Below are 6,097 nucleotides of genomic sequence, written 5' to 3'. Positions count from 1 at the left end.
GCCAACTGTCAATCATTTAGTGAATTCTCCCTGGTGGCCCCATGTCAGTCACAGGCAGCAGGTGACTGTGGCCTGCACCAGAGCCCCTCCGAGGAGGCCCCAGAACAAACATACCTCCGATGGGACTCAGACCACACCAGAGCACCACCCAGGAGCAAACGAAATGTCCATCAACAGATGAATAGATAAACAAAATTTATTATATCTTTACAATGGAATATTATTCAGCCTTAAAAAGGAAGGAAATCCTGGCACATGCTGAAACACTGATGGACCTTGAGAACATTATGCTCTCAGAATACAGAATGAATGTACTTGACTCTACCAAACTGTATACTTCAAAATGGTTAAGATAGTAAATTTGATGTTATGTGCATTTTATTACAATGTTTTTAAATGACCATCAACATGGACATTGAAGTTCTGATCAGATTGAAGAAACAAGATAAATTCCCTGGAATGCAAATTAAAAGTAAGAAAATATTAAGATTTTCCCTGTAGACAAAAGTAACAAATTAAACCACTGAAAGCAATAACTTTCCAGTAAAAAAAAAAAAAAAAAAACTTTAAGGAGATAATGTGTCTGGAGCTCAGGAGAATTGGGCCCAACCAGACCCAAGGCAATTACTGCGCATTTATTTTTAACAATGCCCGTTAGGTATTGCTCCCTAGAGGCCAAGCATAGCCCTGCAAATAATCTAAGTGTGAGGCCCACTCTCCTCTCCTTGACCCAACAATCAGGGAATGGGGCCTGGTTCCTTAGCCTCCTTGTTCACCCTGTCTTCCACCCCCAGGCTTGTTCCTCATCTTGCTTTCCACTGAGCCCAGGATTTTGTCTCTGGCTGTAGGCGGCTTGTGAGCCGCCTGCCCTTTCTTAGCCAGAAGAAGCAACTCAGGAGGAGGTAGTTTCCCTGGTCAGGACTGGCAGAAGTCAAACCAACTGGACAGGTCAGTGCCAATGTAGGTACAGGAGGAGACACTCCTCTCTCAACGCCCCCAAATATTTAAGCCTAATGACATCTCGTCCTCTCCCTCTTCTCAAAGCCAAGCAGAAATACAGACCAGTAGGGGACTTGGAAATCATGCAGTGATCCAACCCCTTCACTTTACAAACAAGAAGGCAGAGTACAGACTTACTAAATCACACAGGGTTATTCCTAGACAACTTTCTCTCAGCCCCTGCCCTCCTTCCTGACCACAGAGACTTTTCCAGCAATTCCAAGCTTATCTAATGCTTATCTTTGGCAGAGAAATCTAAATATGTTTGCTAGCATTAAGACAGGCTCAGAAGAACAGCAGCTGACTACCTACAGTGGCCTAATTTTTACATCATGTTGAATGTAAGCAATTTGCAAGGGGGGAAAAAACGAGCAAAATTAAACCTCAAACTGTTCCCATTACCTTCCAAATTAACATTTTACTTGGTGAATGTGAAACATTCTGGAATAGATGTCGTCTGAATTTACATGTTATCTTATGTTCTGCTTTTGAAGTCTGTGTCATAGACAAATATCCATAAATCAACATATTCTTTCAATTTTAGCATCTGTATAGTATTCCACAGCATTGATGCATCATAGTTGCAAAGATATTCCCCTCTTATTTTGAACCTTTGGTTGTTTAAGTCTTTTTTAAATTTAGGAACAATGATTCGACAAAATATCTTTGAATAAATTATCTTCTTTTTCCACCTGATTTGTTTCCTGCTCTAAGGTCCTCAATGTAAAATTCCTACATTTATATACATTTATGTATCCCTGTAAAGCTCTGTAAATTATATAATACTTCCTACCTATTGAGATTGGGGTAGAATTTTAAAGCTAATATTTAAATACTTAGTATATTGACTAAGTATACACTCTATATTTAAATACTTAGTATTTAAATATAGAGTGTATACTTATTAATTTATTCCTGATAATAACATATCTATACCCTTATTGGAAAACATAATCATCTGAGTACATTTAAATCTTTCTATTATAATCTATTTATATCTTATAATTCCTTTACTTATACTTTTTTGAACAAATATTTATGTTTTCCAAGTTTAATTAAAATCCAAATGTTCAATTTTATCATAAGGGCAATGAAACCACCCTTTTCAATTCCTTTTTTGAGGGGTGATTATTTATTTTTTTATATGCCAGTAAGCAATTTACTGATTTTTATGTGATATTATAGCCTGCAACTTTGCCCAGCTAACTTATTTTTAGTTAGAATATTTCACTTATTTTAATAGCTTAGTTATAAGACACTTTGCATAACAGCTATGTTTTTATTTCTTTTTTCTTTTCATGTAGCCATTAACAGCATTTCTAGTGAAATATAAAATAAGAAATGATAACAGAGAGCACCCATGTCGTGTTCTTCTTTTTAGGGAAAAAAGTTTGTCTTCACTAAGCATGCTGTTGACTCTTGTTTTTATACACACAGTTTATCATATTAAGAAAAACAAACCTAATGTTTTCAGAGTTTTAATCTATAAAGTGATGATAAATTTATCTGGATGCTTTATCTGGATCTAATTACATTATGTTGATATTTTGTTTGTGATTAACTAAGTTAATAGAGTCCTTTGAGTTTAATAGCTAATTATTTTAATGTGTTGGGTTTTTAGTTTGCAGGTATTTTATTTGGGGCATTTGCACCTATGTCTAAAATGAAATTGGTCTAAAATGTTCCCTCCATTATCTTTGTTTAGTTTTAATTTAAAATCATATTTGCCTCTAAAAACGAATTTTAAAAAACGATAGTAATAATGATAGGCACGTTACTAGGTGCTTACTATATATAATGCACATTCTATGCACATTATGGGTATTTTCTCATTTAGTCCTCACAACAACCCTGCTAAGCAGATATTATTACTCTATCCATTTTACAGATTATTGTTATCATTTTCTTTGTTTTTAAATTCATTACTAAGTTAACTATTGGTCCTTGAAAAGTCAGAAAATTTTCTTCATTGGAATCAAATGCCCTTTTAAAACTATTTTATACTTTTTCATATTATATTTACATTCTTTAATTCTTTCGCACCTTTGGCTACTTACAAATATATAAAATATCCCCAAAGGTTTCTCCCAATCTCAAAGACATAGGTCGAAAAGGGGACAGTTAAGAACAGTTATTCATTCATTCAACAACAGCAGCATAAAAACTATACAAGTTTCTCGTATAGTCCAGACATAGATCTAGAAACTATGGGAATAGAGTTATACATGGGAATAGAGTAATACATAAAAATAAAGTTCCTGTTCTAATGAGCTTATATTCTAGAGAAACAGAAGATAGATATAGATAGATAGATAGATAGATAGATAGATAGATAGATAGATAGACAGACATTAATAAATGACTAGAATCAAAACAAAGCAAAATAAAGAGGGAGATAGAGATAGGAGTATTATTTTAGTAGGTGGTAGGGGGAAACCCTTAACAGAGATGATATTTGAGCAGAAATCAGAATGAAATACAGGGAAGAGAATTCCAAGCAGATGGGTAACAAGTTAAAAGGCTCAGAGGTAGGAACATGCTTGATGTGTCCAGAAACAGTGAGGAGGCCATTGTGGTCAACATACAGAAAGTGAGAGGCAACAGGAGTGAGATCAGGGAGAGGGCAGAGGTGTGGGTCATGCATTGCCCTGTAAAATTTGGCAAGGACTTTGAGTTTTGGTCCGAGTGATATGAGAAGCAGTTAGAGGGTTTTTGAACAGAGAATTGACATGGTCTGACTTACATTTCTTAATGTTCACTCTGGTTGCTATGTAGAAACTGTTGGAGGTAGGACAAGGATATAAACAGGGAGCCCGGTTAAGAGACTATTGTACTAATCTGGAAGTAAATAATGATTTGGGGGACCATAACTATAGCAGTCAACAGAGAAAGTGGTCCCATTTTGCATATATTTCATAGGTAGAGATGACAAGATTTGCCAATATACTGGATGAGGACAGTTTTTTAAAAAAGAATTAAGAATAGTGCCAAGGTTTTGGTTTGAGCAATTAGAATAAGATGGGGATGGCTAAGGAAGCAGCAGGTTCGAGGACTGGAAGACCAGTGAGACCGTTTTGGACAAGTCTGAGATGCCTGCTAGACATCCACGTGGATAAGGAGAGTGGGCGGTTCGACATAAATAAGTTTGAGGTTCAAGGGGAAAATCCCAAACTAGAGATAGAAATTTGGATGGTATTTAAAGCTTTGGGGGTATTGAAACTACTTAAGGGAGGAGTGTAAATCGAGGAGTCGATGGGGTATCTCAACAGCTAGGGATTAGAAGAATGAGCATGAGCAAAAGACAAGGAGAGCAAGTAGCCAATAAGGTAGGAGAGATGCCAAGACAAAACCAAGTGAAGGCAGTGTCTGAAGATGGGGGACGTGCCACACTATGCCAACTCTGGCTCGGTGGTTTCTGTAAAATGGAGCCTGAGAACTAACCTCAGAGTGAGCAACGCAACCTTGACAAGGGATCTTCAGGAGAGAATGGAAAGAGGGAAACTGGAGAGTAAGTCCTAACAGTATCTGGAGGACTTTTGTGGAAAGGGGGCGTAGAGAAATGAACTAACAGCTAGAGGAAAATGTGGGTGAAGGGTAGATTTTTTTTTTATTTTTTTTTTAAACTGGGAGATGCTTGCATGCTGACAGGAATGATCCAGAAGCTAGGGGGAGGAGATCTTTTTGGTTTTAAGTTAGATTCTCTTGGCTTTATTTTTTTTTGAAATAAGAGTATTTGGGAAGAGTATTTTCCTAACAAGTGAGAAATGTTTTATTTTTCTCATATCTCTGGGGAAGTGGGAGGATTGCAAAGAAAAGAAAGATGGAATCACCCTGGTTTCAAAGGAATATAATCAATGAAGGGTCTGAGTTTTTGGACTGCACATACTGCGGCTTCCATTCACAAGCTTCGGTCAGTCTCAGAACCTAGGCCTAGGTGCAGCCACACAACGGAGTCCTCTCCTCAGTACAGATGGTCCTCTTCCACCACATCCCTGCTCTACATTCCCTTTCTCCTGTCCCAACATTGGACACTCTAGGAATCCCTGATCCATTTACCCAGATGCTCCAAGTTTAAGTTTACCTAATCGTACTTTTTTATATGTATAAATATTTTTATTGATTTCAGAGAAAGGGACAGGGGGAGATAAAAATATCAATGATGCGAGTGAATTGAGCCCCCAACCTGGGCATGTGCCCTGACCGGGAATCCAACCGTAACCTCTTGGTTCATAGGTCAATGCTTAACCACTGAGCCACACCAGTTAGGCCAGTCGTACTTCTTAAAGTGAAATTGAAGAAGCACTGCTTTGAAATCAGACTGGCCCGGAATCAAATACTGATGTCCTTGGGAAATTATTTAAACCCTCCCTGTCTTAGTTTATTTATCTATATAATAATAAGAAGAAATCCTATCTTACACAGGTTGTTATTAGGGTTAAATTAAATACATGCACTTGCTGAGCCCCATATTATGCCATTCAGTACATATTCAATAAATGTCACTTCCCTGGTCTAAGGACTGTTTCCTATGTGAAAGTTTTACATTTGACTAGAAGCTTCTTAGGAATAAGAAAAATGTTCTTTATTGTTTTCTTTTCTTTCACATAAACCAATAAAGAGCTCTTTTAGTTAGAATTGATCAAATGAAGATTTCAACCATATTAAATGTTTCCCTTCATTTTTACGTTTCACCAAATAGATTTCCCTCCTCTTAGGCTTCTACATTTCTATCTTACATTTTTCCTTTACTTAAAGATTTCTGCCTCTATATCACCAAACACTTGAATCCCTAAAAAAAAAAATAATAATAATAATAATAATAATAATAATAATAAAAATAAATAAATAAAGTTGACCCATCCGGGTGGCTCAGTTGGTTGGACATTGTTCCCTACACCAAGAAGATTGTGGGTTCAATTCCTGGTTAGTACATAGGCCTGGTTACAATTTGATCCCCTTGCTTCCCCCAAATGGTGTGCTTACAGGAACCAATCAATGTTTCTCTCACATTGATGTGTCTCTCTCTCTCTCTCTCTCTCTCTCTCTCTCTCTCTCTCTCTCTCTCAAATCAACAAAAGGGTATCCTTGGGTTAGGATT

The sequence above is a fragment of the Pipistrellus hanaki genome (genome assembly GCF_964339955.1).
Source record: "Pipistrellus hanaki genome assembly, chromosome: 4".
Classification (NCBI taxonomy): Eukaryota; Metazoa; Chordata; class Mammalia; order Chiroptera; family Vespertilionidae; genus Pipistrellus; species Pipistrellus hanaki.
Note: the sequence above shows the minus strand (reverse complement) of the source record.